Genomic DNA, 11,057 nt, shown 5'->3' with positions numbered 1-11,057 from the left:
CTACTTTGAACACCTTCAAGAGCAAATTTGATGCTTATCTTGCTGCGATCCTATGACCCCAGCTGACTTCCTGTCCTTTGGGCAGGGGGCTGGACTCGATGATCTCCTGAGGTCCCTTCCAGCCCTAATGTCTATGAAATCTATGAAACTAATAAGGCAGCTCTGCAGTAATACATCTCATGTAGACGTACCCAGGATGTTTTTATGTGTTTGCATGGAATCCAGCACGTTATCACCATAATATGATAATAATGTAAAAAGTGACTGTTCTTTTTTAAAGTAATAGATCAATTTTTTAATCATACCACCGATTGCCTTTCTGATCATAATAATTACCTTATGTATTAATGTTTTCATAAGTAGATCTCAGAGCCCTTAACAAAAGAAGACAGGTATTCCCTTCATTTATATGTAATGAAAGAGATTCATAACTGTGAATATATTTAGCAAGCATCTAACTCAGTTGTTCTCTAGTTTGTTAGATTCAAGGCATTCCTCTTAGCTTTTACTGATTTTTTTTTTTTTTTTACTATGGAAAAATGGTCAAATAACTCAGAAAGACCCAAACAGGTAGGAAAGTTTTTGACACTCTGGAGACCTAATTCAAATCTTTGGTTTATTTTATGATTGATGTGTGGGGGTTTGGATACCCAACAGTGCTAGTATTACACAGCACACTGTAGCACCCTTAATATGATCTCATGGCACTCCAGGGGTCTATAGCAACCTGGTTGAGAATCACTGATCTAACTGCAGGTAAGTGGCAGACATAGAAATAATAGTTAGGTATCATGCTTTCAGTCCCATGCCTTTTCTGCAAGATCACTTTAACAATATAATGGCTCATTGACATTTCAGCCTTAGTTCTAAACCATTTTTGGAGCAAAGTTAAGCAGTTTTTTTCCAGTTGAATTGAGAATGACTTATGATACATGTTACAGTGACATCACAGAACTAGCTGTTTTCATTATTGTAAAGTACTGGGTGCATCTACACATGCAAATGGGTTTACTCTACAGTAAATTACTCTCAAGTAAACCCACCCAGGCAGACCTGAGTGGGAAGCTCTAGGCTCCCCCTGAGTACTAACCCAGGGACTGGCAGGGAGCATGGGGCCAGGACAGCTGTCTTCTGGTTAGGGATGGGAGACTCCTTCTTGCCCCCGGAAGCTGCCTGCTGCCAGGGTGGGCTCTGCAGGGGCAATGTCACCCTTCCCTCACAGCAAGGAGATCCCAGCCTCAGCTCCCTGATTGACGGCAAAGAGTTGCTTGTAAAGAGCTGCAAGGGAGGAGCACTGCCCAAAATGTGGGCCCCCAGCCTCCTCCAGGCTACACATGCAGATTTCCCCACAGAGCTGGGAACAATCCTGATCAGGGGAAGGTCCCAGCCAGCTCCAGGCTGGATGGGGATCTCTCTCATTGCAGGAAGCTCCAGGCTCCTGCTCCCTGATCGTGGAGCAGGGGCTCAAGAGCTTGTTTCCAGCTCTTACTTGATGATCACAGAGCAGGGCCTGCAGGCAAGCTGGGAACAATGTCCCTGTCCCAGAAGTGTAGCAGGGGCTGGGAACAAGCTCTCAGCCTGTTCTCAGTTCCCACTCCAAAATCATAATCAGGGAGCAGGGAGCTCCATGCTATCAAAGCAGGGGGACACTGTCCCCACCTGGGCTTTGGTGTCGGAGCTCTCCCCAGCAGCAGGCAGCTCCTGGGGGCAGGGTGCAACCTCCTCCCTCGTGATGCCCAGCTGACTGGGAGCAAGTTTGCTGAGACATCTATTGAGGTCAGGGACAGTAAAATGTTGTTTTCAATGCTTTGCAAATAGGCTAATCTCTGAGATCCTATGTGGGGTACAAGCACAACAAGAAAAAGTCCACTGTAGTGCAGCAGTTGGTCAAGTACATTTGATAGCCTGACACTCCATAGTTCATGTGAGGTGGGAGGAGAAGCCAAAGAAAATACTGGGTCAGGAACCCCAGAAGTGCAACATGGACAGCTTGACATAGCTATCCACAGGGAAGGACAAGGTTTATAGAGCTGAAAAAGACAGACCCAGCAGTAGTATATAGATCTAAACACTTGCACATAGGTGCATGGAAGAATTTCATGTTGCATGGTGAACAATGAGATAGATGAAGAAATTAAACTGGAGATAGAAAACCCAAACAGGAATTCTATAACAACTTTAAGTAGTATTGGGTTTCCCTATTTTCACACAGAGTTAAGGCTGACTAGTAATTGGTTTGTTAAAGGGGGATGTTTCCAATTCATGTATTTCTATTATTTTCAAAAGTTCAGTTTACTTTTTTTGCAAGTTCTAATTTTTTTTTTTTTAAATTGCCCACAGGGGAACCCAAACCATAATTCAAGTGACTTGAGGTTCTTCTCCTGTTGGTGTATGCCCTAGCAGATTAGTGAAAGTACAGTGTATAGGTGCAGTTGTCAACTTTTGCATTTTATCATGAACCTCACAATATTTGGTGTTTTTCCTATAGCCCCAGTTCCCAGAATGATCTGACTACCTAAGAATTTCAGCTGGAATTTTAAAAAATAAGATTTATAACCCACATGGTTAAGGAGGAAAGCTTATAAGCCAAGTGCCCTCTAAAGACTCAGGGCCAGATCCACTTTTGTCAGGTATGTGCCTACATTTAGGCATCACGGCTCCTAAAAATAATTACTTCAACCCAAGTGAACAACTAACTAGGACTGACAATAAATAGGGAGACTTCAGTGCCTCTAAAAAGCAATCCAGTTTGGTCGAGGTTAGTAACTAGGTGAGGTCAACAGAAAATGAAGACCAGTAGGCACCTCCAAAGGGCAGTTCAGAAAGCCTTGAAATGCCTACAGGTAGCCAATAGACAACAATAAAACTTGAACTCCTGCCTCTCTCCTGAGCTTAGGCACCTGAATGAGTCTGATTGCTAAACAGCTCCATTTATTTCTGATCCACCATGCCTAGTCCTGTTCTAGGAGGAGGAAGGGACAGTGAAACAATGGGCTGCAATGGAACATAAGTGAGATTTAAATATATAGTTCATCAAAGTGGATCATTTCTGAACATGGTTGGGAACCCAAGTATGGGCATCCAGGAAACTTTACAATCCAAAATGGAGGTGCCTCCCGAACACAGACACCTACTATGTTTTCTAGATTGTGGTTGTTAGGCATCTAAATTCTGCCTATGTCCTACTTGGATACCTTTGATTAAACTGATCTGGGCCCTCAAAAAACAAGAACACAACCTTTCAAAAGCAACAAACAAACACAAAAAGAAAACCAAACCAAACCTCATGAACTTTAAGCCAATTTCATAATGAAAATGAGCCCAAGTCAGGATTTCTGAACACTTGTGGTTTGCAGTACTAAAGGTCTGATTTAGAGACCTGAGTTTGATCCTGACCGTGCTCTTATCAGTAGAGCCTGAGACCATTGTGGAGGCAGTTCTCCAAGCAATTGGGCAAGTAGGAAAGTACCTCATGACATTCTCAGCTTTGACCATTGCTACTTATAAAACAACTAGAATTGATGAAAGAGAGCTGCTCTGTACAACAGAGGGGGTTTAAAGGGTAATGTTAAAAAAGTGGAGAAATAGAAGGGTTTTATCACAATCCCTTCTTTCTTCCTTAACCTCATCTCTAACTTCTCTCCATCCCCTCCATCTTCAGATTAAGGATAATCACATTTTCTTTCCATTTTATGTCTTGGAGATACAGACAAATTGTTTGTCTCTTAGAATAAGGGAAGAAAACAAGTCTTGTGGATTGGTTTAAAATCTGTCCTTTAGAGCTGCCCACACAAGCTCAGAATAATCCTAACGGAGCAGCTTCAATTACAAGTGAACTCCACAGAAATGTTACATTTCTTCCCAACTAATTTAATCAGTAAGTTTCTACTCACATTCCAAAATGCACATTCACATAACACCATGTACATGTGTGCAGTGCTGTGTGTATCTAATAACCTTACCACCAATGTAGTTAAAACTAAAAAATTGCATTAACTCTTGTTATGCATCATCTTCAGCAAGAGTTCATTATCTTTGTTCTCATCGCTTTAAGAAATAGGCTTTGGAAACTGTTGTTAGGGAGCTCACACACAATCTTTCAGAAGCAATGGCCAAATTGTGACAGTGAAATCACTGACAAAAGAAAGACTTTTTACCCTATTCTTTTTACAGTTTACCTTGTAAGAGGAGCTGCCATTGCAGAACCAATTGAGGCATTAGTTAGCAGGATTTTTTATTAGTAACCTTTTCCTACTCACTAACAGAAATTCTTCATAATGGTACATTTCTTCTTGTGCTATTTTAAAGTTTTTCTGTCTCTTTCACCCACAGGCACACACTGCCACCATCAGATCAAATGAATCCTTATTCAGTTCAATCACTTAAGGAAGGGCAAAACTGGCAAGTTCACATTTTTAAATATAATGGCAACACCTACAGTGCTGCACTGTGATGCTTTTCAAGCTATTAACTAGAGCTGCTTGGGAATTTTCTATTAAAATGATTTTCTAATGCAAAATCAAATTTCTGCAAAATCAAAATTTTTCATGTAAAAAAAATCGATTTATTGTCAGGAGAATTGAAATAAAATATTTTGCTTTGGATTGCTCAGATGGAACTTGAAATACTTTGTTTTGCTGAACCAACCCATTTCATTTCAAATCAGTTCAACCATTTTTTTTCCTATTGGCAATTGTTTTATGGGAGCTGCAGCTTGGACCTCATGAAACAAGACTCCCACAATGTATTGTGTCTTTCCTATTAACCCAGCTATGTGTTGGGAGAGTGGCAAAACTCAGGGTTTAACACGAGAGATGCATTTTATCCAGGGGATCTGACCCACAGAAAACAATATGAATATCAAGACTCCAAACTCCAACCAACAAGACAGTGAGCCACAACAGGAAAACACACTTTTTAATTCAGTCCAACAAACTGAAATTATAAATGTCTTGATTCCAGGACAGTTAAAACGTTCTGCTTCAAACAACATTTTGAAACACTTTGATTCTGTATTTCTAATTTATTTTTTTAGAATTTCTATTCCTGAAAAAAATCCATATTTTAACTTTTCCCCCCCTCAATTAGGACAAAAAAATGATGGTGAAATAGCTGAAATTTCCTGTACCTGGCAATTCTACATTTTGCTAAGCTCTACCATTAACAAGTCCAGCATGTTTTATTGCTCCAGTAATTGTTAGATTTCTTGATTTTTTTTTTCCTGGAAAATCTGATTATCTGCACTCCACACACTACCCAGAAATCTGAAATTCCAAATATGAATGGCGTTATTTACACACAGGAACAAATTATTCCATTTCTACTTCATATGATTGACAGACTTCTGGCCTTCCTATCCCTTGTCACATCTGCACTGCTGTCATCATAAACTCCATGGTACATTAGATAGTACATACATTATTTTTAGCAGTATTCGGCAACATCTAGATACCCTTTTGGTGTTTTGTCCTAGATACTGTACACACACAAAGATGGTTTCACATGTAAGTTAGAGAGTATAAAATTACCTAAGACTGAATCATAACAGGAGTCAGTGAAGTGCTTTTTCTTGTCCCTCTCAAGATACACTTTAATGTGACCAGGATCATTGGTGTAAGCTCAGTAAAGCTTCTTATAGCTTCTAAAAACTAGCTTCTAAAACCGTTTCATTAGAACTGGTAAAAAAAACAGAACTCCCTGTCCCACAGGAAATTCGACTATATTTATTTTCATCCCCATTTCATTCCCAAAATTAAATATTTTATGCTGTTAATGTTGCACTACATTCACTTGATCTATTTCCATGCCTCAGGTCCCCAGGCTTCTGTATGGGCTGAGTTCCCTACATCTCCCAGGATTCACCATGCTTATGAAACTCTCATAAGGCCAGCAATGGTTTATTCTCAGAGGGGAATGTGGTGCATTATGGGAGATGTCATCCAGACAAGCAGACAAGCCAAAAAGGAAGAATACCCGAAATACAGCTCCTATGAAGCACTGCAACAATTTAGATGAAGATAGATCAATGTCTAACTGACCCAAAATGAAACATTTCGATTCAATTCAGTTCAACAAAATGAAATGTTTTGATTCATGTTAACCTGAATTGAAACAGAATACATCGTTTCGGTTCTTCCATCATAATATCAAAGTTGTTCAATATTGGAATTGTCCCATAGAAAAAACTAGATTTTGCTGAAATTATGTTCTGCCTTGGAATACATTTTGAAAGAATTGTCCTGTCCAGATCCAGTGAACAGAGCTCCAAAGAAAACCTACTAACCAGCACCACTTTGGCCCATAGAGAGAAATGCTGAGCTATGAGACATTCATGGATCATAAATTCCATCCCACGTTCTTGATTGATTTTTTTTCTATGAACTTCAAAGCCTTTATTACTAAGCCCTGCATCAGCTGACAGGTAGGTTTCCTTCTTTTACAGATTCGGTAACCACGGTGTTGTACAAAGTTACTTCAGACAGAACCATGAATACAAACCTGCCTAGAGAGCCTCATCCACAGACAGAATATCTTTCAGGGTAAATGTGCCAAATAAATGCTTGATTGTGCTGTCTGTAACCTCCCAACCTCACTCCCATCCGGCAAAAATAGAATCCAGGCATTCTAATTTCCAATGCTTTGCTGCTGTGTAACAAGTGTGTATGTCATAGAAAAGCGTTCCACATTCCCTTCGGTATCATCTCCACACTGAAGTTAACAGCTCACTGGTGCTAGCACTCATTCCTTTAACTCAAGTGGCTGGGCTGTTGGACTGGGTTCCAAATCTTTTGACAGCTCTATTGAAGTTAATATTATTTCTTTTGCTGGAATTTATTATTTCAATTTGATTTTTTTTTTCAAAAAAACCAGGAAATTGCATATAAAGCACTACCTTAATAGAATTTTAAGGTTAAAAATGCAGGCACTCAAATGTTAAGAAATGCCAGGGTTAGGGCTGTCTGTACAACTTTAATTTTGTGCCCTTGTGTATAAGCATTATGATATTGTTTTAACTACCTGGACACACCATAGTTATTCATTAGGTGCATAAAATGGAGGACTGAAGCAAAGAGTTGTAAAAAGAGTGAGAATGTTAACCTGGAACCCATGAGATCTGATATTTAGTCCTGGTTCTACTACAGAATAATTGTACAAGATTATACAAGAGTCTAACTCCACAAGCAATTTTAATTCATACATTTCCTCCATTTTGACTTTGCTCCACAGCATTCTTTTGTGTTATTATTTATTATGTTTATTATGTTAGAACTTAGGGGTCAAAAACTGAAGCCCTATTGTGATAGGCTCCATTGACTCAGCAGTGCAGCAGTCTAAACATGGATCTAGCTTCTTGTATGTAATCAGAAAAGATTAAGTATGTTACCTGAATGTGTTCCCATTTCACTTTTTTCTTTTTCTTCTTTTGTCTCTGAAGACTTTCTATTACAACTTTATTGCCTTTTTCTGTATTTCACAAGGTCTTTGGCTCTCCTGGCACATGATAGAGCTCCTTTGTAGCTGGAATTACATTTGTCATTGCTGTATCATGACTACAGTGTCTCTTAGGACCGGTGTACACTTGTTCTAAGTGAAACTACCTGTCTTATGTTCCCCCCTGAGTGAGATTTATGACTTCAAGCATCTGAGCAGCTTGTCTGTCTCTATTTCAATCACTAGTGTAGCTGGCGGAAGGCTGCATAACTTCTTTTCTGTAAGACTCAGGGCTCCTACAGAAGTGGGGAAGCCTGCTCCAAGGTGCTGGAAATCCAGCGATTAATTGAGTCTGCTGGAGCACAGAAATTGATGGTAGCTTTCTGAGTCACATGTATCAGCATCCCCATGCATCCTTGTGCTAAAAAGATGGCGGCAGAGCATTTTGAAATAAAACATGCTCAATGAGCTTTAGTTCAAAAAGCCTCACCACCATTTTTTCAGCAGGGGACACAGATACACGTGGTGCACAGGTGCTTTTAATCACCATGGTTTGCTACTTAAACTGCCCGGTGCTGCATCCCAAAGCTCATGTAAAAATGCCCTCAGATCTTTTCTTCTGCTTATGCTTTCACTATTCTGCTTTCCTACAACTAGCTGAATGTGACTCTGTACTAAAAGCTGAGGATTTAATGGCTGATCACAGGCCTTCCAGAGGTGCACTATTATTTTTACCTCCTCCACTACAAAAACCTACTCACCTACTAGATCTAGATATTAAATAATTAATTGTCCTCTAAGTAGCTTCTACAAACATTTGGTCAGTTGAGCTTGCTTTAGTGACACTGGCTCTGATCACAATCCCACTGACATCACTTGAAGTGGCCCCCATGGCTCTAAATTGGCAGTTGTAGAAACAGGAGCTTCATTGAGTCACTGCAAGAGGCCACAGCAGCACCTTTGCTGCCCCTTCAATAGGTAAAACGTGTACTCCACTGGTCCACCTTTTGCTCTCTGTAAGCAGGGGTTATGTGACCCTTAGCTCACCTTTCTGCAGTCTTTTGGGTAGTCATTTTTTACTCAACCTAATGACTGACAAAAAAAGGAAGTCTCTCTGTGACCAAGCAGGGCTTGTCACAGTACAATATTTAATGAATTTGAAACTAATTTTAGAATTTGGCTATATCTCTATCTTACCATATTGTCATTGGTAGGTTTCTGAGTTTAGACAGTGTTAGGAATATACCACATAATACTTAGTGAAAACCATTGCACATGGTAAATCGCAGAGCAAATCCTTTGCAAATAGTCATTACACACTACAGCCCTATTATCACTTCATTCATGCAGGACATACAAATTATATCACTTTTTCTCTCCTGGCTGGATTTTAAATGACCCTTGCTTCTGCCTACCCCACTGTGTATTATCAACACCAATTAGAATAGAGGTTTTGAATATGGAAAATGAAGGTACTACACAGAGAGAGGAACAAACCAAAAGCTAGGCCTGAAACTTTCTCAGACTTGGAGAAAATTCAATTCTGAATCTTTTAGTGTTTTACTGTAGGTCTTACCAAGTTTTCTGGTTGGTTCATTGACTTGTCAGAGCATACTTTAATTGACTATGCTTATTGGAAGACTCAGAACCAGGATGACATCTTTCATGTACACCTCCTCAAGAGACTGGGCAGCCCTCACAAAAACACTTTGGACTCAGGATACCTGATCCTGTTGTCAGTGAAAAGACTGGGCCAACAAGAAAATTATCACCAACCCAGGTCCCTTCTATACATTGCTAAGCACCATCCAAGAGCTCAAAGGTAAAAGGTGCACTGATGTGGTCCCATTATTAACTGTATTGTTTGAGCCGGTAGGGTTGGTCCTAAAAGCGCTTTTCAGCTGAGGCCTGCTTATGACAGTGTATTTGAGAGTGGTAATTTGAATTTAAATGGTGGGATTTATGAACATTCTAGCCCTGCTTTTCTCTGTCTTCTAGATATGAGAGGCTTAGATAGGGGCAGATTTATTACTTGGTTGTATAAAGCATCTCCCTGATGGTTTTTCATGGCAGACTTTAATTCCTTTATTCTCCCTTGAGACAGTCTATGAGGTAATAGAGGCCTACACGATTGTGTGATATACTCAAAAACCTCTGGGGACAACATATTCTTCATTCAATCAGCACAGTTTTAACTTCACTGTTCTCATCTCCTGTAATGGGATTCGTGCAGTTAAAGTTCCATGCAATGAATTGAGAATATTCTCCCATGTATTACACTGTCCATCATAAAAATCAGGCCTAAGAAATAGGGTGATATTTGGTCACTGGGAATAACATAAAGAAAAATTGCTGAAATAAATGTATCAGGCTACGGAGCGGTGAGAGATGCGCGGGTGAAGCCTGCTGCGCCCCCACTCCCCCGAAGCCCCCCAGACACCCTCTCAGCAGCTGCAGAGCCCCCTGCTGACCCCCAGCACAGCCGGAGGTAAGCGGGCTCGTGGTGGGAAGGGGTTAATTCCTCGCTCCCTGGGAGGAGGCAGCTGCGTGGAGCCCGGCCAGGTCAAGCCCCCGCCCAGGCCCCTACTTGGCCCAGCCCCCCAGGGAGAGAGAAGGAGTGGGGTACTCACCAGTCCCCCTCCTGTAGGGCAGTGCCCCCCAAATCCTGGGCAGGGCCCCCCCGGCCTGAGAAATCAGCTTTCCCTGATGGCAGGCCCACTGCGCATGCGCGCAGTTTAAAAGGGCCGCCAAACAGGGAAAAAAAGCTCATTTAGGCTCCGGAGCAGTGAGAGACGTGCGGGTGAAGCCCGCTGTGCCCCCGCTCCCCTGAAGCCCCCCAGACACCCCCTCAGCAGCCGCAGAGCCCCCTGCCAACCCCCAGCACAGCCGGAGGTAAGCGGGCTCATGGTGGGAAGGGGTTAACTCCTCACTCCCTGGGAGCAGGCGGCTGCATGGAGCCCGGCCGGGTCAAGCCCCCGCCCGGGCCCCTACTTGGTCCAGCCCCGCAGGGAGCCACGCGACCACAGCCGTGTGAACAGGCTGTGTAAACAGGCACTTGAGTTAGGGCGGAGTTCACATGGGAGAGGGCGTGGGATGGCACGAGACCCTGCCTGCAAACCCCCCAGAGTACTCAGTCCCAGCCATACCCAGCCTATCAGAGGCATGACACGGATGGACACGTACTGCACCCTGAGGGTCCCATCGGGCTCTACGGCCCCTCCACTGGGCACCTCAGAGACGGTCACCCAGACAGAGCCCATGGCCCCAAGCTCCACGCAGACGGAGCCCCTGGCTCTTGGCTGCGGGGGCTGCCTGTCCCTTTTTCAGGCTCTGGGGCCCAGAAGCATGGCCACCTCCCCTTGCAGGGTCTGCTCCCTACTGGGGTCTCTGGCACGCCAACTGGAGGAGCTCCAGGCCACAGTCCAGAGAGTGAGCAGGAGATAGACTCCTACTGCCAGGCCCTTCTCCCCCAGGAGCCACAAGGTAGAGCACCGTCCCCCTCCAGGACTAAGGAGGACTCTGGGACCTCCCTCTCTGCCCTGTCAGGGGCATGGACCAAGGTGGTCAAGAGCCCTAAGGCCCGCCGCACCAAGGCCCCTGCCCCGCCGGAGCTTAGCAACAGGTTC

Source organism: Crocodylus porosus, unplaced genomic scaffold, assembly GCF_001723895.1.
Source record: "Crocodylus porosus isolate Cpor-Errol unplaced genomic scaffold, CroPor_comp1, whole genome shotgun sequence".
Lineage (NCBI taxonomy): Eukaryota > Metazoa > Chordata > Crocodylia > Crocodylidae > Crocodylus > Crocodylus porosus.
The sequence above is the reverse complement of the archived record's forward strand: the minus strand, read 5'-3'. Positions refer to the sequence as shown.